The 27,417-nt window shown below is 48.6% G+C and overlaps 1 pseudogene; it reads left to right on the top strand.

Annotated features, from left to right (window-relative positions):
- The first annotated feature begins 4,383 nt into the window (after positions 1-4,383).
- LOC109744828 (subtilisin-like protease SBT1.8) lies at positions 4,384-7,094 on the top strand (annotated as a pseudogene).
- The last annotated feature ends 20,323 nt before the right edge of the window (positions 7,095-27,417 follow it).

Here is a 27,417-nt window from a genome sequence, read left to right as displayed (position 1 = left end):
ATACTAAAATATTAAGAGGCTTTCTTTACGTTCTCTGTGACCAGAGCCCAATCAGGCACTTCAATGTTCAGCCTTGATATAATCTGAATGCTGCAAGTGATACTAGTTAGTTCATGATATGGGAAAGTAGTCGTATGGGGTTGATCAAATTAGATAAATTTTTGCTACATTTCATAAAGTTTAATTTCCATGAATTAGTGTTTCTCAATTTGTTTTTCAGGTACCTGCTATTATCTGTGTCTGCAACTTGATACTCATGTTACAGGTCTGAGTGTCTTCTTAAAGTTTAATTCATCTATTTTTTTCCTCAGCTCAAATGGGAGTTTTTTTGGAGGAACCAAATCGATGGAATTCTATATTGTTTACTAGATGGTCAACTTGGCATGTAAAGGATTACGTCTCGGCTGGAGCAATGCTTTTGATATTGTCCGTTGTTCAAATGTCATCACAATAGGAGCTGCCAGGGCATTTATGGCAATATTAACTTTGATTAATTTTGATTCAATTTTTCATCGCAAAAATAAAACTCTGTTTCAGTTTTAAAGAATTAATATGGTTTGTTTTTGAACCATGCAGGAGAGCTGCATGTGATTATATAGATAGGAAGAAACAAGTGGTCCAAACGACCATTACAACCTTAGCCATTACAAAGAAACTCCAACTGAGAAACAAAAGTGACCTGCATGTACAACTTCATGGTGAAATTTTTCTACATATTTGTCCTAGAAGTATATGTAATATGTAGTTGTTAACCGTGTAGGCTTGTATTGCTCTTTGACATTCGATATATGCCTTCTTGTGAGCATTTCATAGCAATCTTGAAGATCTGTGATTGAATTTCTCTGCATTTTTGTATGTAATGCATAATCATGTTAGAAGCTGGGCGTTCCCTTTTCGTCATTCTTATCCCCCAGTCTTTTCCTTGATCGCAGGTCACTAGTGTCAGCATGGAAGGTGTTTTAGTAGAAGAAGATCTAAATGGGCGTGCTTCTACGTGTGGCTCATTAAGTTTCTTGGGAATACCTGCTCCAGCTGCTGCAGGTTCTGTGCTTCAGTGCGCGCTGGAGGGATTGGATCGCCTGGCTACTGTCAACCTCTTCTTCCTCGTTCCTGCTCAATGGATGGCTAGGACAGGCTGTGCTTCATCGCCATGGTTTAACGCAGGGTGATCCTCTGTCGCCTTTTCTCTTCATTATCGCGATTGATCCTCTCCATCGATTGATTCAGAGAGCAGCTGAGCTCTAACTGATTGATCCTCTGCCGAGGAGAGCAGCCTGTACGGGGATGATGCAGTTCTTTTTGGAAGCCCAAGGAAGGAAGAAGTGGACATGCTCATGCAGATTCTGAATGACTTCGGAAACGCGTCTGGACTGAAGATAAACCCTCAAAAATCAACTGTCACACCCATCAGATGCAAGGACATCAACCTCTGATGTTCTTCGAAATTTTGGATGGCAAACCACTAGCTTCCCTTTGAGATACCTTGGTCTGCCAATCACAACCTCGCGGCTTCGGATAGTTCATCTGCAGTTCATCCTTGATCGCATTAGGGCACGGCTGGCAGGATGGAAGGGCAAACTCATGAAGATAGCTGGAAGACAGGTGCTGGTTTGTTGTGTTCTCTCTCTGCTGCCTGCATTCGCTATCTCTGTCCTCAAGGTCCCAAAAAGATTTTTTAAAGATGTGGACAAGGCGCGGCGTCGCTTCCTATGGGCACAAGACAAAGAGCTCACCAGCGGCAAGTGTAAGGTGAACTAGCCTATGGTTTGCTCCCCGATAGCTAGTGGTGGCCGCGGCATCCAGGATATGCAACAATTCAGCCGTGCGCTATGGAAAAATCCTGAAAGGCCTTGGGTTGGATCAGAGCTGCCATGCGTTGTCACTAACAGAGCTCTTTTCAACGCTGCAACAATGGTAACCATTGGTGACAGCACGACGGCCTCCTTCGGGGACTGCTCCTGGATGGGTTCTGCCACCCTAAGGATCGCCTTCCCGCTGCTCTTGAAGCACTCACGGAGAAAAAAACAGAAGCGCAAAAGATGCCCTTGCTGGCGACACTTGGATCAATGACCTGGCTCATGGGGATACAGCATAGTACAACTGCTCTGCTCCATGAGTTCATCGCTCTGCGGACATGGCTACGAACAAAAGACATTCATCTACATGATGGCATTCCGGATTCGATCCAATGGAGATATGAGCCAAACAGATTATACTCCACAAGCTCGGTCTACAAACTGCAGTTCCAAGGAGTGACCAAACCTGCTATAAAAAGCTGTTCTGGGAGGCTTGCTGATCAAAAACAGATTATGGTGCAATGACAGGCTACAGCGCCGAGGTTGGGCTAATGGCTACTTCTGCCATCTTTGTTTCAGAAACTTAAGAATCGTGCTCCCATCTTTACTGGCAGAAGTTGAAACCTGCTAATGGTCATACGTTAACTGTAAATTCATCACCTCGTAACTGTAAATGTAGCTTAATCACATTGTTCAAGACAATACAATGTAGTGTTTACTTAGGGCTTGGTTTTACATGACTGATCTCACCAGAGTTGTACAGGAACGTCTGGTTTCCAGATTAGGGGCTGAGAACAGCCTTGTCTGCTATCATGTGCTATTGCTGACAGATTAGGCAGTTGGTTTCATCCCTCATAGCACAAAGCTAGAATGTTAACTGAAAGCTTGTGCTCTTGCATGTGTTGTGTGTTTAATTAGTGTAACTCGATGGGGACAAGGCAAGTTGAGGTTTTAGGAAAAGACAAAAAGTTAGAGTGGAGGCCGTTTCATTCTTTCCCTGTTTCGTTTGGAAGGCTGTTTCATCATGAATTTTGTTCATTTTTCTCAGGCACCTGCAGTTGAATGATATCTGTAATGTTACATGTCTCAGTATCTTCTTAAAGTTTAATGTATCTGTTCTTATTTTCTTACAACATCATGGTAAAATTTAGCTGTTGATAACTGTATGCCTTGCCGCGAGCATTTCATAGCCCTCCTGTAGATATGCAACTGAACTTGTCTACATGTGTTCCGCATGATGCATGATCATGTTATGGGCTGGGAGTTGGAGTTGACTTGTCATCATTCTTATCTTTTCGCAGTCACAAGTAATCAGCATGGAAGATGCCCATAGTAGGAGAAGATCTAAATGGTTGTGCGCTCGTTAAAATCTTTCTGGACAAAGTGTAAGGTGCCCTTACTAGCTTCTTGGCGCTGAACCCGCTGATGCATCATCATAACTAATGGAATTTGATACTCTTGTAGTACAATGAGAGCTTTATTTTGTGTGTGACAAAGTAGCAACATCAGCGAGAATCATGAATTTCCAGTCGTCTGTTTGCCGATTTTGTCCACAGCTCCTGAGTGTCTGAAGACCTCTATTCCAGCGTCTTCTTGCGTAGCTCTTCGCTGGCAGCATTTGTACTGGAGTAGTGTACATGTTGTGTGGAGCTAGAAACAACCTCAGTCGTCGTAGGGCAGGTGTGTGAACAAATTCAGATATGTTGTTGGTTTACTTTTACTGAATAGCCTGGATAAACTTAGATGACTAACAGAGAAGGGTACTCAGCAAGCCGTTGAGTACAGATCAAAAGTACTACTAGTACAGAAACAGAAACCTGCTAAATGGGCGTACACAACTCTGTAAATTAATCTCAGAGACCATTGTAACTGTAAATGTAACCTGTAATCAGTAATCACATTGTTCAAGACTGATGACATCTCTGAATTTAGTTCCAATTTTTCAATTCATATCACCCACTGTGACGGGCTTCTTTACGTCTTGGCACATGTGATGTTGTATTACTTAGGGCTTTGTTTTGCATGACTGATTTCACCAGAGTTGTAACTCGACGGTTTCTGCACCACGGACTGGAACATCCCTCGGTTAATTAGTGTAACTCACCCGCAAAAAAAAAGTAGTGTAACTCGGTGGAGGCAAGGCAAAGCTTCAGGAAAAGACAAAAGGGTAGTAGTGGAGGCCGTTTCATTATTTCCATTTTTCGTTCGCAAGCCTGTTTCATCACAAATAATGGAGCTCCGAATGACCAAGTGGCTACGTCCAAGACTTGAAATGGAAATTTATTTTGCTCATCAAAATTCATTCATGTGCCATCAAAATTTTGTTTGGAGTCCACATTTAGCTGCCACTAGCAGAGGATTAGTCTGGAGGGAAGCCACAACTGCTATCCACTAGCTGTAGCTGAGCCACCATGATGATATATTTAGCTAAGAGAGATGGTAATGCAAGCTTAGAACTAAGATAGAAAATATTTTTCTCTTGGCGATGCGATGCAAATATTTTTCTCTTGGCAATGCATTTTCCTGCTGATCTGAGCTGAGCTGCTCAAGCCCCCTATAAAACCCATCACTCACATGCAACCCTCCACTGCAACCACAACCTCACTCACACACCAATTCAACAATGGCTTCCATGACCCCCATCCTCTTGCGCTGCTCCCTGCTACTTCTCCTCCTTGTCCAGTCCACACACTCCTCCGTCACCCCGAAGCCCAAGAACGCCATTGCCGAGGAGCACAAGCAGCCACATCATTCCACCTCGCACACCTACATCGTCCTCACCAACCACCTCGCCAAGCCGTCCAAGTTCGACACCCTCGACCGCTGGTACGCGTCCATGCTGGGCAAGAACTCCAACCGCATCCGCTACACCTACGGCACCGTCATGCATGGTTTTTCCGTTCGTCTCACGGCCAGCGAGGCCCAGCGCATGGCCACCGTCCCCGGCGTGTCCCGCGTGTACAAGGATAGGCTGTACCACATCCATACCACGAGGTCGCCGTGGTTCATGGGCCTCCACGACGACTTCGGCGCGTGGCCGGACGCCGAGTTCGGCGACGGCATCGTCATCGGCTTCGTCGATGGCGGCATCTGGCCGGAGCGCGCCAGCTTCAGCGACACCGGGCTCAGCCCCGTCAGGTCCACCTGGAGGGGCAAGTGCGTGGACGCCCCGGGATTCAACGCCAGCTTGTGCAACAACAAGCTCGTCGGCGCCAAGTCCTTCACCGATTCGAGTCCGAGGGACATCGATGGGCACGGAACGCACGTGGCGTCAACGGCTGCAGGCTCCGAGGTCCCCTCGGCCGATCTCTTCAAGTTCGCGGGCGGGAGAGCGAGCGGCGTGGCGCGCAAGGCAAGGATCGCCGTGTACAAGGCGTGCATTCCCATGAAAGACGACTGCCCTGACTCGGCCCTTACCGCGGCGATCGACGCCGCGGTGAGCGACGGCGTGGACCTCATCTCCATCTCCATCGGAGACACCGCGAGACCCTTCCACGACGACCTCCTCGCCGTCGCTACGTTCGGCGCTGAGCGCAGAGGCGTCTTCGTCGTCCTGTCGGGCGGCAACGATGGCCCGAGAGACTCATAACCAACGTGGCCCCGTGGATGACCACCGTCGGCGCCGCCACCACGGACCGGGTGTTCCCGGCGACGGGGTGGTGCTCACTGGGCAGTCCCTGTACAACATCCCGTCCTCCCAGGGCGCGGGCATGATCCCGCTAGTGGACAGCGACTGCGGCGGCATCGACAGCGATGTCATGGGCAAGGTCGTGGTGTGCTCCCAGGGTGCAGGAGCTTCGGCCGGCTTTAACGTGGAGAGAGCTGGCGGAGCCGGGATAGTTTCCGCCGATAGTACGGAACGGTTCTTGGACACGGTAATGGCCGAACCCTTCAACCTTCCCGGTATCTTGCTCATCAGCTCCACCGGCGGCAAGAAGCTGGCCGATTACATGTCGTCCGTAGCGTACCCGGTGGCGTCCTTCAACTTCACCTGCGACACGGTCACCGGCGAGAACCGGGCGCCGATGGTGGCGGGCTTCTCCTCGCGGGGCCCCAACCCGATTGTCCCCCAGATCCTCAAGCCGGACGTCATCGCGCCGGGAGTGAACATCCTCGCCGCCTGGTCAGGTGCCACCCCGCCATCTGACTCCGACATGGACCCGCGGAGAGTCGAGTACAACATCCAATCGGGGACGTCGATGGCGTGCCCGCACGTGGCTGGCGTGGCAGCCCTGATCAAGAAGCGGCACGGCGACTGGACGCCGGCCATGATCCGTTCGGCGCTGGTGACGACCGCCGGCCCGCTCGACAAGAACGGCAGAGACATCGTGGACAGCGGCAGTGCCGTCGGCGCCGCCGTCATGGGCGCGACGCCGCTGGCGGCTGGGGCCGGGTTCGTGCTCCCGCGGCTCGCCATGGACCCGGGTCTGGTGTACGACGCCGGCACGCAGGACTACGTCGACTTCCTCTGCACCCTCAACTACACGGTCGAGCAGATGCAGCAGTTCGTGCCGGAGTTGAACAAGTGCGCGAGGACGATCCCCGGGGGCGTGGCCAACCTCAACTACCCGTCGTTCGTGGTGATGTTCGACAGCCGCATCCGCGTCCGCACGCTGACGCGGACGGTGACCATGGTGTCTGCGCGCCCAGAGAGCTACAACGTGACGGTCGCCGCGCCCGACGGGGTGAAGGTAACCGTGACGCCGGCGACGTTGGAGTTCAGGTGGCCGAAGGAGAAGAGGAGCTACAGCGTGCAGTTCAGCAGCGAGGCGGGGGCGAAGGCGAGGCCGGCCGGCACGTGGGAGTTCGGCCACATCGCCTGGGAGAACAGGAAGCACCGGGTCAGGAGCCCCGTCGCCTTCAAATGGGACAACTGATGCCATGCATGTAGGCCGGAACTCTGAGAGTGAGTCTGATTGCCTCAACTCTGAGAGAGTAATGTTGTGATACTTGAGAGTTGATCTGTAATGAAGAAGAAGGAGAATCAGCATTTCATTGTGATGAACTTGTGATGAGGAGAAAGGAATAATCATCATGTTATTTTTCTCCTGTCCAATTGCATCTAATTTCGTATGGATCGTCGTCCAACTTCATGGAATGGAGTCATACATACTACAGTACATAGTTTTAATCCGTAGACCCGCATTTGCATTTTGCACGGCTCTCTCAGTGGCTGACCATGCATATTACTTTGGTGATGACGCGTTCATGTTTAGCTAGGTAGACTGGTAGAGTACTTGAGATTGTAGTATCATGTACGGTACTGTACGTCATACGTCTTAACTTGTTGATGATCTGTTCGGGCATGCGCCAGACTAAAGTATGTGCTGGAAGTATTGGATCATTTCATCATATCCACCGTTGATTACAAGGGTGTTAGAAGTATTGGATCAGTTCATCATATCCACCATTGATTTGCAATACTACTCCTTCGTCCCATAATATAAGAGCGTTTTTGACATTATACTATTATGGGACGGAGGGAGTAGCTAACAGCGTCCAGTACGATTGATTTGTCTTTCATAGTACTCTCTCCATTTCCTTTTATTCAGTGTATTATTTGTTCGGTTTGGCTGAGTTTTAAGAATGTCTTGTTCACTTTCCTGGCAGTTTGATCATCACGCCTGAGATTCGTGTTGGCGTTGTATTTTGGGAGCAATGCGGGGTGTATGGCTCGTCTCAGCAACTCATTTCCATGAGTTGGGCTATGCGGGCTTCTTTTTCTTTTCTTTTTAACCATCCAAAGAAGAAAAGAGGTGGATCCCAGCATGTGAATGCTACTGCTCGAATGCTATGAGTGACTTTGTGGGCTGGGCAAGGAGACTAGTTGTTGGGGATATAACCTCACGTATAACCCGCCCGTTCAGGACCGGGTTATCCAATGGCGGCCTGAAGAGCAAGACACGAGATGGGCTATGGCAATCAAGACCTCAAGGCCTACAAGGTGACTCGTAGAGTGGGCCGGCTCACAGCCCAGCACTTGAGACGGCGGCTCATCATCAGAAGGACGCCATAGTTATTTTACTTGGGAAACAAGACAAATAAGGAAACTGACTAGGGCACAGGTTGTACTACGACTCGGACTCTATTGTAAGTCCAGGGCCTTAACCTGTATATAAAGGGGAGCACCTGAGGCAGAAAGACTAGGTTACACGCTCTCGAGTACTAGGTTAGCCAAGACGCACCCTTGTAATCGAGATCATCATCATCATCATCAATATCAATCAAGCAGGAGTAGAGGCTTTTACCTCCACCGTGAGGGGCCGAACCTGGGTAAACCCTTGTCTCTCGATTCCGATCAACTCCGTTCAAGCTACTACTTAGCGGCGATGGCCTCACGACTAAGTCCTTTCACGAGGACATCTGCCGTGACAAAACCACGACAGTTTGCGCCCACCGTGGAACTATTGCTCGGTGGTGTTGAGTTCTTGGAGGGAGCTCTCTCAGGGATCGAAGGATATGCGACCGACCGCATGACCAAGAGTCGCCGCGGCAAGCTCTACATCGACGATTCGGGCTGGGGCCCCGAGGCCAACTCAATCGAGTACGGGTACCGGGTCCCCTTCGGCAAGTTCCACGTCTTCATCTGCAAGATCGGCGAGCCAGGACTCGAGCCGGACATCTGCATTGATATCATCGAGCCGGCTCAGCGCGCACAACCCGCCCCGGCTCAAGCCGGCCGGAACAATGTCTTTGTTGGCTTCACCCAGGGCGTCGATCTCGCAGACAACTCCGCGTCTGGAGGCGACACCCTGGTCTACTCTGATGGCGAATCATCGGTTGGGGAAACAGAGTCGATCCGCCACTTTATGACGGTAGGCTTGGGGGCTACTTTGATAATGAGCCGGCCACGGTCAACCATGAGCCGCCCCGTTGGACCGCCGTCTACATGGCAGGCACGGCACCTGCTCTTAACTCCACCGCAGCAGGCGCCGTGGATGGAACCGGCGCGTCAGCAGCTAACCCCAGCGCGTCTGGCCCAGTAAAAACAACGACTCAAGTTCTCTCAGAGCTGGTCGCCTCGTTGACAACACTCCTTGAGTTGCCCTTAACGGCAGAGAATCAGGAAGAGCGCAATGCAGAGATAACTAAAATTCGTGAGTAGATGGCAAAAGCTCAGGAGTATATAACCGCTGAGAGCGCTCACATGCTGCAGCTACAAGCCCAGTGAAGCAGAAGGCCTGAGGACAGAGGCATGGCGCATAGGCCTCCGTCAAAAAGCTTCTAAGGTGGTTCACAGGAGACGACATGAGAGTCGCCTGCCCCCCGGTTTTAAACCCACACGCCTGTACAACACACCTGCACCAGGGGTCGGGACGAGCACCCTCGCGGCACCGATTATACCCCAATTGAACCGGGGCGTGCCCCAAGATGGAGATGGCAGGCTGCCTCCGGCTCAGCCTCGCCAGCCAACTCAACATCGTCAGCTTGAGCCGGCCCAACACCTGCCGCCTGTTCGGACGACTTCGGACTGTCTCGTGACGTCAGCGGGTCACTTTTTATTGGGGAACGTAGTATTTCAAAAAAAAATCTACGATCACGCAAGATCTATCTAGGAGAAGCATAGAAACGAGCGGGGAGAGTGTGTCCACGTACCCTCGTAGACCGAAAGCGGAAGCGTTTAGTAACGCGGTTGATGTAGTCGAACGTCTTCGCGATCCAACCGATCCAAGCACCGAACGTACAGCACCTCCGTGTTCAGCACACGTTCAACTCGATGGCGTCCCTCGAGCTCTTGATCCAGTTGAGGACGAGGGAGAGTTCCATCAGCACGACGGCGTGTCGACGGTGATGATGATGTTACCGTCGCAGGGCTTCGCCTAAGCATTACGACGGTATGACCGAGGTGTGTAATTGTGGAGGGGTCACCGCACACGGCTAAGAGAAGACTTGGTGTCTTTGGGGTGAAGGAAATACGCCCTAGAGGCAATAATAAAGTTGTCCCTATATCATGATAAATGTTTATTATTCATGCTAGAATTGTATTAACCAGAAACTAAGCACATGTGTGATACATAGACAAACAGAGTGTCACTAGTATGCCTCTACTTGACTAGCTCGTTAATCAAAGATGGTTAAGTTTCCTAGCCATAGACATGAGATGTCATTTGATGAACGGGATCACACCATTAGAGAATGATGTGATTGACTTGACCCATGCGTTAGCTTAGCACTATGATCGTTCAGTTTATTGCTATTGCTTTCTTCATAACTTATACATGTTCCTATGACTATGAGATTATGCAACTCCCAAATACCGGAGGAACACTTAGTGTGCTATCAAACGTCACAATGTAACTGGATGACTATAAAGATGCTCTACAGGTGTCTCTGATGGTGTTTGTTGAGTTGGCATAGATCGAGATTAGGATTTGTCACTCCAATTGTTGGAGAGGTATCTCCGGGCCCTCTCGGTAATGCACATCACTATAAGCCTTGCAAGCAATGTGACTAATGATTTAGTTACGGGATGATGCATTACGGAACGAGTAAGGAGACTTGCGGGTAACGAGATTGAACTAGGTATTGAGATACCAACGATCGAATCTCGGGCAAGTAACATACTGATGACAAAGGGAACAACGTATGTTGTTATGCGGTTTGACCGATAAACATCTTCATAGAATATGTGGGAGCCAATATGAGCATTCAGGTTCCGCTATTGGTTATTGACCGGAGATGAGTCTCGGTCATGTCTACATAGTTCTCGAACCCGTAGGGTCCGCATGCTTAACGTTCGATGACGATCGATATTATGAGTTTATGTGTTTTGATGTACCGAAGGTAGTTCGGAGTCCCGGATGAGATCACGGACATGAAGAGGAGTCTCGAAATGGTTGAGACATAAATATTGATATATTGAATGACTATATTCGGACACCGGAATGGTTCCGGGGGTCACCGAATAAATATCAGAGTGCCAGAAGGGTTACCGGAACCACCGGAGAAGTAATGGGCCTTATTGGGCCTAGGGGAAAGAGAGAGGGGCTGCCAAGGGCTGGCCGCGCCCCCCCCCATGGGCCTAGTACGAATTGGACTAGGGGGAGGGGCGGCGCTCCCTCCTTCCTTCTTCTCCTAGTAGGACTAGGAAAGGGGGGAGTCCTACTACTAGGAGGAGGATTCCTCCCCCCTTGGCGCGCCTATGAGGGCCGGCCGGCCTCCCCTCCCTCCTTTATATACGTGGGGAGGGGGGCACCCTAGAACACACAAGTTGATCTCTTAGCCGTGTGCGGTGCCCCCTCCACAGTTTCACACCTTGGTCATATCGTCGTAGTGCTTAGGCGAAGCCCTGCGCCGGTAACTTCATCATCACCGTCACCACGCCGTCGTGCTGACGGAACTCTCCCTCGGCCTCAGCTGGATCTAGAGTTCGAGGGACGTCACCGAGCTAAACGTGTGCAGATCGCGGAGGTGCCATGTGTTCGGTACTTGGATCGGTTGGATCGCGAAGACGTTCGGCTACATCAACTGCGTTACTAAACGCTTCCGCTTTCGGTCTACGAGGGTACATGGACACACTCTACCCGCTCATTGCTATGCTTCTCCTAGATAGATCTTGGCGATCGTAGGAAATTTTTGAAATACTACATTACCCAACAGTGGTATCAGAGCTAGGTTTATGCGTAGATGTTATATGCACGAGTAGAACACAAAGAGTTGTGGACGATAATAGTCATACTGCTTACCAGCATGTCATACTTTGATTCGGTGGTATTGTTGGATGAGATGGCCCAGACCGACACTACATGACCGCGTTCATGAGACTAGTTCTACCACCGTGCTTCGCACACAGGTGGCTGGTGGGTGTCTGTTTCTCCAACTTTAGTTGAATCGAGTGTGACTACGCCCGGTCCTTGTTGAAGGTTAAAACAACACACTTGACAAAAAATCGTTGTGGTTTTGATGCGTAGGTAAGAATGGTTCTTGCTGGAAGCCCGTAGCAGCCACGTAAAACTTGCAACAACAAAGTAGAGGACGTCTAACTTGTTTTTGCAGGGCTTGCTGTGATGTGATATGGTCAAGATGTGATGATATATAATTTGTTGTATGAGATGATCATGTTTTGTAACAGTTATCGGCAACTGGCAGGAGCCATATGGTTGTCGCTTTATTGTATGAAATGCAATCGCTATGTAATTGCTTTACTTTATCACTAAGCGGTAGCGATAGTCGTAGAAGCAATAGTTGGCGAGACGACAACGATGCTTCAATGGAGATCAAGGTGTCAAGCCGGTGATGATGGTGATCATGACGGTGCTTTGGAGATGGAGATCAAAGGCACAAGATGATGATGGCCATATCATATCACTTATATTGATTGCATGTGATGTTTATCCTTTATGCATCTTATTTTGCTTAGTACGGCGGTAGCATTATAAGATGATCTCTCACTAAATTTCAAGGTATAAGTGTTCTCCCTGAGTATGCACCGTTGCTACAGTTCGTCGTGCCGAGACACCACGTGATGATCGGGTGTGATAAGCTCTACGTTCACATACAATGGGTGCAAGCCAGTTTTGCACACGCAGAATACTCGGGTTAAACTTGACGAGCCTAGCATATACAAATATGGCCTCAGAACACTGAGACCGAAAGGTCGAGCGTGAATTATATAGTAGATATGATCAACATAGTGATGTTCACCATTGAAAACTACTCCCTATCATATGATGATCGGACATGGTTTAGTTGATATGGATCACGTGATCACTTAGATGATTAGAGGGATGTCTATCTAAGTGGGAGTTCTTAAGTAATATGATTAATTGAACTTTAACTTATGATGAACTTAGTACCTGATAGTATTTTGCATATCTATGTTGTTGTAGATAAATGGCCCGTGCTGTTGTTCCGTTGAATTTTAATGCGTTCCTAGAGAAAGCTAAGTTGAAAGATGATGGTAGCAATTACACGGACTGGGTCCGTAACTTGAGGATTATCCTCATTGCTGCACAGAAGAATTATGTCCTGCAAGCACCGCTAGGTGCAAGACCCGCTGTCGGTGTCAAAACCGGCGGATCTCGGGTAGGGGGTCCCGAACTGTGTGTCTAGGGTCAATGGTAACAGGAGACGGGGGACACGATGTTTACCCAGGTTCAGGCCCTCTTGATGGAGGTAATACCCTACTTCCTGCTTGATTGATCTTGATGAGTATGAGGATTACAAGAGTTGATCTACCATGAGATCGTAATGGCTAAACCGTAGAAGTCTAGCGTGTATGATTATGATCACCTCTACGGACTAAACCCTTCAGTTTATATAGACACCGGAGGGGCCTAGGGTTGTACAGAGTCGGTTTACAGAGGAAGGAATCTTCATATCCGAACGCCAAGCTAGCCATCTACGCAAAGGAGAGTCCCATCCGGACACGGGAGGAAGTCTTCTATCTTGTATCTTCATGGCCCATCAGTCCGGCCCACGCCACATAGGCCGGACGCCCGAGGACCCCTTAATCCAGGACTCCCTCAGTAGCCCCCAAACCAAGCTTCAATGACGATGTGTCCGGCACGCTGATAGTCTTCGTCATTGCAAGGCGGGTTCTTCCTCCGAATACTTCAAAGCGTATGATCCGAAGAGTTATACTCGGCTTTCCATTTAATGTTGTACCCCTTGGCTTCTGCGCCTCCATTGCTTCGGCTTCCACGTGTCGAGCGAACACGAAAGGTGAGAGTATTTTTGCACATAACACCCTGGCCATGTAAGAAAGGCATATATTTAAGTAGATTGGATCTCAGATGCCATCTCACACCAGGCGGAAAATCCTTAGAGCTCGCTAGGAGAAACCATTACAACATGGCTAGCGTTCCCAGTTCTTCCTCCCGCCCCCACGGCTCCGAAAAAGGTGATTGGGAGAAATGTTCAGTATCCCATGACCAGCTAAGTAAGCTTCAAACGCAGGGATTCCTTCCCCCCACAGATCTAGTCCCCGTCCGGGCAGGATTAACCACTTTCACAGGCGAAGTCCTGGAGGAAAATTTCCCTAATCCAACCAGGGGGGAGCGAGTGTGCTTCATATCCTTCTTAATAAGAGGCGTCAGGTTTCCAATCCACCCTTTCCTCTGAGGTCTCCTGGAGTACTACGGCCTCCAACTGCACAACCTCACTCTGGCCTCCATCCTGCATATCGCGGGTTTTGTCGCTCTTTGCAAGCTATTCCTGGGCTACGAGGCCCACTTTGATCTATGGAGGAAACTTTTCTGCCTCGTCCCTCGTTCCCAAAAGGGATCCGTATTCGAGGTGGGCGGCGCTGAGATATGGCGCATAGCCGGGTCCGCATACTTGTCCAGCACGCCGAAGAAGGCATTCGAAGAGTGGCCTTCGGAGTGGTTTTATATTGAAGATGTCGCTCTCCCCGACCCAATCTGAATGAGCCTTCTCGAATTTTCCAGGGCTCCGTTGAGGAAACGCCACAGCTGGCGTCCTCGGAGCCTCGAGGAGGAAGACAGCGCATAAGTTCAATAATTAATGGGCAAGATAAGGACACTCGTCCAGTCCGGATTATCAATAATCGAGGTAATGGCAACTTCCATAGCGCGAGGTGTTTAGCCGCTCCAATTCAGGGGGCTCCCTATGTGGCACTACAATGGGGAAGATGACGCCTCACGCTGCGGACGGAAGGGTCCAGATTCCCTCACCGCCCTGGCCGCAATATTGGCCGATCTGTATAAAGGGGAGAAGGAGGAGTTCACTCGTCTTACGCGCTGAGAGGGATTTTCCATGTACAATCCTCCTAGATGGGTGAGTTTTAATCCCACCACTTTATTCAATCCTCCCCCCGAATCATGTTTAACCGACATTAACCCATCCGTCAAATAGGAATGGCGGAGGGTCGTTGCTGGGATCCATAGTCCCGCTCCACAGCCGGAGGACCATAACCGGGACCTCGATCCCGGATTTGAAGAAGATCCGGACATATTCGTATAGCTCAAGGAGGGAGTTAGTCTTCTACCAGGTGAGCTATGATGGCACAGAAGTGGCTATCACGGCCGATTATCCCGGCCTTCTTCCTGCCTCATATGTAAGTAGCCAGGAGACATTTCCTCTGAAGGAGCTTCCTCATTGTGCCTCACCCGCCGCACTATGTTGTGCTCCAAAGGGGAGGCGCTTGACGCGTCATATTGCACCAGAGGTGTCATAGAAGAGAGCGGCGCCTGCGCCGGGCAGGTCTTCGAAGAGAAAGGCAAATGACAACACGACCGAACCTTCCTCAAAGAGGTATGGCTTTAAATATGCCCTATGGCAGTCACATCAAACCATGACATTGTCTGCTGTGTTTTATCAGGAAGAGCGTTCGCCGAATCGCGTTCGAGGAGCCTGTCGGTCGCGCCCCCACCAATCAGGTTCCAGACCCTGCTACTAGGACGGGGGCAGACACGGGAGTAACGCCGGATTGTCCTCCTTCAGAGGATTCGGATAATGTATCCGTCACAAATTCTGAAGTAGAGAGTGCCATGAATCATCGGCGCCGAAGGGCCGCTCTTCGCGACCCCGGATTTGCTAAAGAGGCGTTCGACGCCTTCAGCTCGGCTGATGCGTACATCCGAGGTGCTCGAGATGGGCTTACCAGCGCCACTGACCAGTATTTGAAAGATATGCGGGTAAGTACGCTTTGTACAGATCTAGTAATCATGTACCAGTAGCCCCCGAGACTTGAAACAGTTGAAACAACTGATTTAAGGATCGTTGTATAATCAGGCACTCACAGAGAAGAACAACATGCTGTCTCATGAGCTGGAAAAGTGCCGGACTCAGCTAGCTGTTGCTACCGCCGAACTGGAGAAGTCCAAGGAGGCACCGCCTGGTAATGTTCCCCTCCATCCATAAAAAGTATAATCATGCACCAGTAATGTTAATACTGTTGCGTTTCCGATGATAGGATCAGTAGATCAACTGAAAGAGGAAATGAAAGTCGCGCGGGCGGGTGAACAAGAGGCCAGAAGGCAACTGGCCGCAGACGAACGTGTGCTGACGCGGGTCAGGGATGATAAGAACAAGCTGCAGGATTCCAACATCCTGATGGGTGAAGAGCTAAAAGATGTACGAGCCCAGCTAGCTGACGCCGTAAAGGAAAATAGGAGGCTACAAGGCGGCATATTCAGTATGCTTTTGAACTTACCTCTGTGTATTTCGGCAAAGAAACGAGCTGACAGATTTATGTGTGCAGGTATGCTGACTGGCCGTCCCGAAGAGGAAGTGTCCGGATCTCAAGGCGATCTGCTGCAAGAGCTGTCCCAGGTGCACGAGCGAGCTCAGCAAGAAATGCGGTGCATTGCCAAGGCTTTGTGGCCATCTGCCTCCCCTCCAGGAAGTATGGAGGAGCTTGTGAAGCTATGCCAAGGAGCTCGATGACGCTTTCGATTATGGAAAATATCGGCCTGCCGAGAAGGTGCGCGAGAGGCCTGGGCAATGGTGAAAACACGGTACACCAAGCTTGATCCGAATCATATGGCCTGGGTCGGACCTGGGGGTCAGATGGACAAGAAATTCCAGTTAGCTTGGTATATGACCAAGTAAAGATAGCCGCCAAGTTTTCCCAATAGGATTGTAAGCTAGACAACCTATTAGACGGCATAGAGGAAGAAGTTTTTGAGTCCAAGTGACTATGTACTTCAATTGACAAATTTTTCCCTAGCCGGATTGTAAAACGATTGTCATGGCAGACCTTTTGGCTTCGACCTCTGGACCCGAAGGTGCGGAGTGTTTCCGAATACCGGATCGGCAATATAGACCGGGGTATGCGTGGAAACCAGGCGTAGGGGTCATAGTTGCTTGAACAGACAAGTTGTATCCGGCTAGCTATCTTATATTACATGTTAATTGTAAGAAACATCTTCCAGGGAAAATAGTTCCGTTAAGGGTTCCTTTCCCTGGGTGAACATGCGTTAGTATGCATGCCCGATCTGTGATTGAAAAATCGCAGTATACGTAACATCTGGGGGTTCACAGTGTAATTAGGGTATAATGTCTTTAGTCCACCGACCGAATATTCCCTTAAGAACGCTAGCTTTCGGCTTCACCCAGTCTGAGGTACACGTCCGGATGACCCGGCTGTAACAATCGCAGAGGTGCTCCCTTTATGCCCTAGCCGAACAAACGGGAATGTAGGGCATAAGCACAGGAGCCAGGCAACTCAGCTTGGCAAAAACTTAAGTCATAACGGAGCATATAATGGTGAAGAAAAGGTACATATGAGGAAAGGACACATATGTGGTGAGCTTGATGCTCGGAAAATAATAATAAGCTTCTGTAAAAGAAGCCCCCAGGTATTATGAGCGTATACATTTAAGGATGTGTACGTCATGCGGTTTGGCCGCACAAGAGCTAGAGAAAAAAATTGAAGAGAGAAAAAATGGAAACAAAGGGAGAAGAAGACGAACAAAGAGTATGGCTCTAGGCGTAGGATCTTCGGAGTCTGGCAGCATTCCACGGGTTCGGCTCTAAGCGGTTGTCCGATGCATCACGCAGGCGGTACGCTCCTCCAGTGAGAACTTCATCTACGATGAAGGGACCCTCCCACTTGGGCTTGAGTTTGTCCTTTTTATTTTCTGGCAAGCGTAGAATGAGTTCACCAACATTATAAGTCTTGGCCCGCACTTCTCTGCTTTGGTATCTGCGAGCCTGTTGTTGGTAGAATGCAGAACGGGCTTTTGCAACGTCGCGCTCCTCCTCCAGGGCATCTAGACTGTCCTACCGATCAAGCTCGGCCTCTCCCTCTCTCTTCATACATGCGCACTCGAGGTGAGTCATGAATGATGTCGCAGGGCAAAACGGCCTCTGCATCGTACACCATGAAGAATGGTGTGTATCCGGTAGTGCGATTGGGCGTGGTCCGCAGCCCCTAGAGTAGAGAGTCGAGCTCCTCAACCTAGTGCTTGTCTGATTCTTTCAAAGACCGCACTAGTCTAGGCTTAATGCCGCTCATGATAAGACCATTAGCTCGTTCGACTTGACCATTTGTTTGTGGGTGATAGACGGAGGCGTAACCGAGTTTAATGCCCAGATTAGCACACCAGGTTTTCACTTCATCGGTTGTAAAATTAGAGCCGTTATCGGTGATGATGCTGTGTGGGACACCATAACGGTGCACGACACCGGATGTAAAGTCTATTACTGGTCCGGCTTTGGCCATTTTAACTGGTTTGACCTCTATCCACTTGGTGAATTTATCTACCATGACTAGCAGATATTTTTTTCTTATGGCTTCCTCCTTTAAGGGGTCCGACCATATCAAGCCCCCAGACCGCGAAGGGCCAAGTAATGGGGATTGTTTGTAGAGCGATAGGCAGCATATGGCTTTGGTTGGCGAAAAGCTGGCATCTGACACAACGTTGGACAAGGTCCTGTGCATCTGCTCGGGCCGTCGGCCAAAAGAAACATGTACGGAAGGCTTTACTTACGAGGGCCCGAGCCGCGGCATGGTGACTGCCGAGACCAGCATGGATTTCGGCCAGAAGCTGCCGTCCCTCTTCTTCGGAGATACATCTTTGAAGGACTCCGGTAGTGCTTCTCTTGTAGAGATCTCCGTCATGGACCTTGTAGGCTTTCGAGCGCCGAACAATGCAGCGAGCCTCATTCTGATCCTCAAGGATCTCTCGCCTATTAAGGTAGGCCAAGAAGGGTTCGGTCCATGGGGCAATTACTGCCATTATTAGATGGGTCGATGGTGTTATTTCGGTGGCCGAGCCTCCGGTGATATCGGTATTGTGTTCGGAATCTGGGGGTATAATCAGATCCGGACTGGTGTTGCCGCTCTCACCCTACCACACCACGGATGGCTTGAAGAGCCTTTCCAGAAAGATGTTAGGCGGGACGGGGTCATGCTTGGCGCCAATGCGAGCAAGGACATCCGCCGCTTGATTACTTTCTCGAGCCACGTGATGAAACTCGAGTCCCTCGAACCGAGCTGATATTTTGAGTATAGCGTTACGATAGGCCGCCATCTTCGGATCTTTGGAGTCGAAGTCTCCGTTTATTTGGGATATTGCAAGATTTGAATCCCCGCGCACCTCGAAGCATTGTATGCCCATGGAGGCAGCCATCCGAAGAACGTGCAATAAGGCCTCGTATTCGGCTGCATTGTTGGAGTCTGTGTATAATATTTGGAGCACGTACTGGACTATGTCTCCGGTGGGGGACGTTAGGACAACACCCGCTCCTAAGCCGGCCAGCATTTTAGAGCCATCAAAGTGCATGACCTAGTTGGAATATGTACCATACTCTTTAGGGAGTTCGGCCTCTGTCCATTCGGCAACGAAGTCGGACAATACCTGGGATTTAATGGCTCGGCGTGGTTTGTATGTTATGTCGAATGGCAGGAACTCAATGGCCCACTTGGCAATCCGGCCCGTAGCATCGCGGTTATTTATTATGTCATTGAGTGGTACTTCGGAAGCCACTGTGATCAAGCACTCTTGGAAATAGTGTCGTAGCTTCCGGGATGCCATGAAGACCGCATATGGTATCTTTTGGTAATGAGGGTACCAGGATTTGCATGGTGTGAGGACAGTGGATATGTAGTATACCGGTTTCTGAAGCGGGAATTTGTGTCCGTCCTCCTCTCGCTCTACAATGAGCACCACGCTCACCACCTAGTGTGTTGCAGAGATGTATAATAACATCGGTTCGCCGACGTTCGGCGTGGCCAGGATTGGGTTGCTCGCTAAAAGAGCCTTTATTTCTTCCAGTCCGGCCATTGCCGCATCCGTCCACTCGAAGTGGTCAGTGCGTCGGAGAAGGCGATAAAGTGGCAATGCTTTTTCCCCTAGTCTGGAGATAAAGCGGCTTAAAGCTGCCACACATCCGGCTAGTTTTTGGACCTGTTTAAGGTCTGTTGGTGTAGCCAATTGTGACAAAGCTCGGATTTTGGCTGGATTTGCCTCAATTCCTCTATTGGAAATGATGAAGCCCAATAGTTTTCCAGCGGGAACGCCGAAAACACACTTTTCCGGATTGAGCTTGATGTCATATGTACGGAGGTTGTCGAATGTGAGATGCAGGTCATCTATTAATGACTCGACGTGCCTAGTCTTGATGACGACGTCGTCCACATATGCTTCAACTGTCTTGCCGATTTGTTTCTCCAGGCATGTTTGAATCATGCATTGGTAGGTGGCGCCGGCGTTTTTAAGCCCAAAGGGCATAGTGTTGAAGCAGTAGGGCCTGTATAGAGTAATGAATGCCGTTGCGGCTTGATCGGACTCCTTCATTTTGATTTGATGGTATCCGGAGTATGCGTCGAGGAAACACAGTGAGTCGTGTCCTGCAGTGGCATCAATAATCTGATCGATGCGAGGGAGGGGGAATGGATCCTTAGGGCAGGCCTTGTTGAGGTCTTTGAAATCGACGCACAGGCGCCAGGATTTATCCTTCTTTGGCACCATCACCAGGTTTGCTAGCCAGTCCGGGTGTTTTATTTCTCTGATGAATCCGGCCTCGATTAACTTGGCTAGCTCCTCCCCCATAGCTTATTGTTTGGGTTCGGAAAAGTGCCGCAGTGTTTGCTTGACCGGCCTATATCCCTTCAATATATTGAGGCTGTGTTCAGCCAACCTTCGTGGGATTCCTGGCATATCGGAAGGGTGCCAGGCGAATATGTCCCAGTTCTCGCGCAGGAACGCTCGTAGTGCGGCGTCAACCGTTTGGTCCAGCTGCGCTCCGATGAAGCTGTCTTCTTGGGGTCCGTCGGGTGGACTTGAAATTTGACTATTTCGTCTACTGGTTTGAAGGAGGTGGATTTGGGCTGCTTGTCAAGGATTACGTCATCCCTATCCACCGTGGAGCGTAGTGCGGTTAACTCTTCGGCCGCGAGGGCCTCAGACAGTGCCTCGAGGGCCAGGGATGCGGTTTTGTTTTCGGCGCGGAGTGCTATGTCCGGATCACTAACGAGAGTTATAATTCCGTTGGGCCCGGGCATCTTGAGCTTCATGTACCCGTAATGAGATATAGCTTGAAAGCGCATGAATGCGTCTCGCCCCAACAGGGCGTGATATCCACTGTTGAAAGGGGCCACCTGGAAGGTTATCTCTTCGGACCGATAGTTCTCCGGCGTGCCGAATACCACGTCGAGTGCAATTTTCCTCGCGCATTGCGCCTCCCGGCTGGGAATGATTCCTCGGAAGGTCGTATTACTTTGCTCGATGCGGCTCCTGTCTATTTCCATTTTATTGAGCGTGTCCTCGTAGATGAGGTTTAGCCCTCTCCGCCGTCCATGAGCACTTTAGTGAGCCGAAAGCCATCCACAATTGGATTGAGGACCAAGGCGGTTGGTGCCCGGACTGACCGTAATTTTGGTTCGTCACTGGCATTCAAAGTTATGGCCGTGTCGTTCCAGGGGTTTATTACTGCGACTTGGCAGACTTTGGCGAGGCCGTGGAGCGCCCTCTTGCGCCGATTGTTTGAAGCGAAAGTCTCGAAGACCGTCAATACTCTGAGGTCGTCGTCCTCCGGGGGGGTTGCTCTGAGGTGTTTTTGGTGAGGATATCCTCGCCGCTCTTGGCCACCTGCCGGAGTATCCAACATGCTCTAAGGCTGTGGGTTGGTACGGTATCCGGTGTTGTGTGTATTTTGCATGGCCTATCGAGCCATCCCTCCAGAACAGTTCTGTGTCCCGTAATGGGCTTAGTTTTCTTCACTATGGGGTCGGGTGCCCCGTGAGGGTGCATCCTTTTTGCCCGCCAGAGGGGTTGAGTGGAGACCGGTGGTTCCCAGCGAGCTGTCTGAGTTTTCCAGGCGCTTTCCATTGCGCAGTACTTCTGTACTATGGTTGCCAAGTCAGTGAAGTGTAATACGCGACAACGGTTGATGGCGTTGAGGATTCCTTCATCCGTGCAATTATTGCAGAATACTGAAATCGCGTCCTCGTCGCGGCAAACTTTAATCTTGTCTTTGACAAGGAGGAATCTGGCCCAAAAGTGATGGACTGTTTCCTGAGACTGTTGTCGTACGTACATGAGGTCGCATATATCCGGATGGCCGAAATTGCTTGGTGAATCTTGCTTGTGGTGGGTGGGTGGCTTTAAATCCGATACCTGACCCAATTTGGAGTCCGGAGTTTGAAAAATTTCCAAACTTATTAGTTCGTGCTCCGGGATGTTAAATGATTTTCCAGGCTTGACGCCCGATTCTAGGTTCGGAGTGTCGTCGCGCAGACAGGTATCCGGCTCTTCGAGCTTGGAAATCCGAACATAGCTCGTCCTCAACACAGGGGAAGAGTTGTTGTTTTGCTCCTCTACGACCGCTCTCTGATGGGTGATCGACGGAGATTTAATTTTTCTCTGATCGGGTTTAAGCCCAATCTGATCGTAGTCTGTAGCGACCCCCATGGCGGCGATGCGATCCAGTAGTTTGTTTAAAGACGACAACTTCGCCAGATCCAGCCGCTTGGAGTATTCGGAGTCAAGACGGAGACGATTTTCAATGATCTGAGAAGTCATCATCGGCTTGACGGCCGAACGGGCGGTCATGGTAAAGCCGCCCAGCCGGAGGGTTTGGCCTGAGGCCAGGGCTCCTCCGGAGGTGATACTGTCCTTGATGACATGGTGCGCCATCAATCCTGTCTTCGACGTCACAACAGAACTCTCAATGAAAGCACCAATGTCGGTGTCAAAACCGGCGGATCTCGGGTAGGGGGTCCCGAACTTTGCGTCTAGGGTCGATGGTAACAGGAGACGGGGGACACGATGTTTACCCAGGTTCGGGCCCTCTTGATGGAGGTAATACCCTACTTCCTGCTTGATTGATCTTGATGAATATGAGGATTACAAGAGTTGATCTACCACGAGATCGTAATGGCTAAACCCTAGAAGTCTAGCCTGTATGATTATGATCGCCTCTACGGACTAAACCCTCCGGTTTATATAGACACCGGAGGGGCCTAGGGTTGTACAGAGTCGGTTTACATAGGAAGGAATCTTCATATCCGAACGCCAAGCTTGCCATCTACGCAAAGGAGAGTCCCATCCGGACACGGGAGGAAGTCTTCTATCTTGTATCTTCATGGCCCATCAGTCCGGCCCACGCCACATAGGCCGGACGCCCGAGGACCCCTTAATTCAGGACTCCCTCACCCGCTGCAGGAGCAACGCCGGACGTTATGAACGCCTGGCGAAGCAAAGCTGATGACTACTCGATAGTTCAGTGTGCCATGCTTTACGGCTTAGAACCGGGACTTCAACGACGTTTTGAACGTCATGGAGCATATGAGATGTTCCATGAGTTGAAGTTAATATTTCAAGCAAATGCCCGGATTGAGAGATATGAAGTCTCCAATAAGTTCTACAGCTGCAAAATGGAGGAGAATAGTTCTGTCAGTGAGCATATACTCAGAATGTCCGGGTACCACAATCACTTGACTCAGCTGGGAGTTAATCTTCCAGTTGATAGTGTCATTGACAGAGTTCTTCAATCACTGCCACCAAGCTACAAAAGCTTCATGATGAACTATAATATGCAAGGGATGGATAAGACAATCCCCGAGCTCTTCGCAATGCTAAAGGCTGCGGAGGTAGAAATCAAGAAGGAGCATCAAGTGTTGATGGTCAACAAGACCACCGGTTTCAAGAAAAAGGGTAAAGGGAAGAAGGGGAACTTCAAAAAGAATGGCAAGCAAGTTGCTGCTCAAGTGAAGAAGCCCAAGTCTGGACCTAAGCCTAAGACTGAGTGCTTCTACTACAAAGGGACTGGTCACTGGAAGCGGAACTGCCCCAAGTATTTGGCGGAGAAGAAGGATGACAAAGTGAAAGGTATATTTGATATACATGTTATTGATGTGTACCTTACTAATGCTCGCAGTAGCGCCTGGGTATTTGATATTGGTTCTGTTGCTAATATTTGCAACTCGAAATAGGGGCTACGGATTAAGCGAAGATTGGCTAAGGACGAGGTGACGATGCGCGTGGGAAATGGTTCCAAAGTCGATATGATCGCCGTCGGCACGCTACCTCTACATCTACCTTCGGGATTAGTTTTAGACCTGAATAATTGTTATTTGGTGCCAGCATTAAGCATGAACATTATATCTGAATCTTGTTTGATGCGAGATGGTTGTTCATTTAAATCAGAGAATAATGGTTGTTCTATTTATATGAGTAATATCTTTATGGTCATGCATCCTGGATGAGTGGTCTATTTTTACTAAATCTTGATAGTAGTGATACACATATTCACAGTATTGAGGCCAAAAGATATAAGTTTAATAATGATAGTGGAACTTATTTGTGGCACTGCCGTTTAGGTCATATTGGTGTAAAGCGCATGAAGAAACTCCATGCTGATGGGCTTTTGGAATCACTTGATTATGGATCACTTGATGCTTGCGAACCATGCCTCATGGGCAAGATGACTAAGACTCCGTTCTCCGGAACAATGGAGCGAACAACAGACTTGTTGGAAATAATACATACTGATGTATGCGGTCCGATGAGTATTGATGCTCGCGGCGGGTATCATTATTTTCTGACCTTCACAGATGATTTGAGCAGATATGGGTATATCTACTTGATGAAACATAAGTCTGAAACATTTGAAAAGTTCAAAGAATTTCAGAGTGAAGTGGAAATCATCGTAACAAGAAAATAAAGTTTCTACGATCTGATCGGGGAGGAGAATATTTGAGTTATGAGTTTGGTCTTCATTCGAAACAATGCGGAATAGTTTCGCGACTCATGCCACCCGAAACACCACAGCGTAATGGTGTGTCCGAACGTCGTAATCGTACTTTATTAGATATGGTGCAATCTATGATATCTCTTACTGATTTACCGCTATGGTTTTGGGGTTATGCTTTAGAGACGGCTGCATTCACGTTAAATAGGGCACCATCTAAATCCGTTGAGACGACACCATATGAACTGTGGTTTGGCGAGAAACCCAAGTTGTCGTTTCTTAAAGTTTGGGGCTGCGATGCTTATGTGAAAAAGCTTCAACCTGATAAGCTCGAACCCAAATCGGAGAAATGTGTTTTCATAGGATACCCAAAGGAGACTGTTGGGTACACCTTCTATCACAGATCCGAAGGCAAGATATTCGTTGCTAAGAATGGATCCTTTCTAGAGAAGGAGTTTCTCTCGAAAGAAGTGAGTGGGAGGAAAGTAGAACTTGATGAGGTAATTGTACCTGCTCCCTTATTGGAAAGTAGTTCATCACAGAAATCAGTTCCAGTTATTTCTACACCAGTAAGTGAGGAAGTTAATGATGATGATCATGAAACTTCTGATCAATTTACTACCGAACCTTGTAGGTCAACCAGAGTAAGATCCGCACCAGAGTGGTACAATAATCCTGTTCTGGAAGTCATGTTACTTGACCATGACAAACCTACGAACTATGAGGAAGCGATGATGAGCCCAGATTCTGCAAAATGGCTTGAGGCCATGAAATCTGAGATGGGATCCATGTATGAGAACAAAGTGTGGACTTTGGTTGACTTGCCCGATGATCGGCAAAGCCATAGAGAATAAATGGATCTTCAAGAAGAAGACTGACGCTGATGGTAATATTACTGTCTACAAAGCTCGACTTGTTGAGAAAGGTTTTTGACAAGTTCAAGGAGTTGACTACGATGAAACCTTCTCACCCGTAGCGATGCTTAAGTCCGTCCGAATCATGTTAGCAATTGCCGCATTTTATGATTTTGAAATTTGGCAAATGGATGTCAAAACTGCATTCCTTAATGGAAATCTTAAAGAAGAGTTGTATATGATGCAACCAGAAGGTTTTGTCGATCCAAAAAGTGCTAACAAAGTGTGCAAGCTCTAGCGATCCATTTATGGACTGGTGCAAGCCTCTCGGAGTTGGAATATACGCTTTGATAGTGTGATCAAAGCATATGGTTTTATACAGAGTTTTGGAGAAGCCTGTATTCACAAGAAAGTGAGTGGGAGCTCTGTAGCATTTCTGATATTATATGTGGATGACATATTGTTGATCGGAAATGATACTGAATTTCTGAATAGCATAAAAGGATACTTGAATAATAATTTTTTAATGAAAGACCTCGGTGAAGCTGCTTATATATTAGGCATCAAGATCTATAGAGATGATCAAGACGCTTAATTGGACTTTCAGAAAGCACATACGTTGATAAAGTTTTGAAGAAGTTCAAAATGGATCAAGCAAAGAAAGGGTTCTTTCATGTGTTACAAGGTGTGAAGTTGAGTCAGACTCAATGCCAGACCACTGCAGAAGATAGAGAGAAAATGAAAGTCATTCCCTATGCTTCAGCCATAGGTTCTATCATGTATGCAATGCTGTGTACCAGACCTGATGTGTGCCTTGCTATTAGTTTAACAGGGAGGTACCAAAGTAATCCAGGAGTGGATCAAGAACATCCTTAAATACCTGAAAAGGACTAAGGATATGTTTCTCATTTATGGAGGTGACAAAGAGCTCATCGTAAACGGTTACATCGATGCAAGCTTTGACACTGATCCGGATGACTCTAAGTCACAAACCGGATACATATTTTTATTGAATGGTGGAGCTGTCAGTTGGTGCAGTTCCAAGCAGAGCGTCGTGGCGGGATCTACGTGTGAAGCGGAGTACATAGCTGCTTCGGAAGCAGCAAATGAAGGAGTCTGGATGAAGGAGTTCATATCTGATCTAGGTGTCATACCTAGTGCATCGGGTCCAATGAAAATCTTTTGTGACAATACTGGTGCAATTGCCTTGGCAAAGGAATCCAGATTTCACAAGAGAACCAAGCACATCAAGAGACGCTCCAATTCCATCCGCGATCAATTCAAGGAGGGAGACGTAGAGATTTGCAAGATACATACGGATCTAAATTTTGCAGACCCGTTGACTAAGCCTCTCTCACGAGCAAAACATGATCAGCACCAAGACTCCATGGGTGTTAGAATCATTACAATGTAATCTAGATTATTGACTCTAGTGCAAGTGGGAGACTGAAGGAAATATGCCCTAGAGGCAATAATAAAGTTGTTATTTATATTTCCTTATATCATGATAAATGTTTATTATTCATGCTAGAATTGTATTAATCGGAAACTTAGTACATGTGTGAATACATAGACAAACAGAGTGTCACTAGTATGCCTCTACTTTACTAGCTCGTTAATCAAAGATGGCTAAGTTTCCTAGCCATAGACATGAGTTGTCATTTGATGAACGGGATCACATCATTAGAGAATGATGTGATTGACTTGACCCATCCATTAGCTTAGCACTATGATCGTTTAGTTTATTGCTAGTACTTTCTTCATAACTTATACATGTTCCTATGACTATGAGATTATGCAACTCCCGAATACCGGAGGAACCCTTAGTGTGCTATCAAATGTCACAATGTAACTGGGTGACTATAAAGATGCTCTACAGGTGTCTCCGATGGTGTTTGTTGAGTTGGCATAGATCGAGATTAGGATTTGTCACTCCAATTGTCGGAGAGGTATCTCTGGGCCCTCTCGGTAAAGCACATCACTATAAGCCTTGCAAGCAATGTGACTAATGAGTTATTTATGAGATGATGCATTACGAAACGAGTAAAGAGACTTGCCGGTAACGAGATTGAACTAGGCATTGAGATACCGACTATCGAATCTCGGGCAAGTAACATACCGATGACAAAGGGAACAATGTATGTTGTTATGCGGTTTGACCGATA

The sequence above is a fragment of the Aegilops tauschii genome, chromosome 5, assembly GCF_002575655.3.
Source record: "Aegilops tauschii subsp. strangulata cultivar AL8/78 chromosome 5, Aet v6.0, whole genome shotgun sequence".
In the NCBI taxonomy this organism is placed as follows: domain Eukaryota; kingdom Viridiplantae; phylum Streptophyta; class Magnoliopsida; order Poales; family Poaceae; genus Aegilops; species Aegilops tauschii.
Note: the sequence above shows the minus strand (reverse complement) of the source record. Positions and strands in the feature narration are given on the sequence as shown.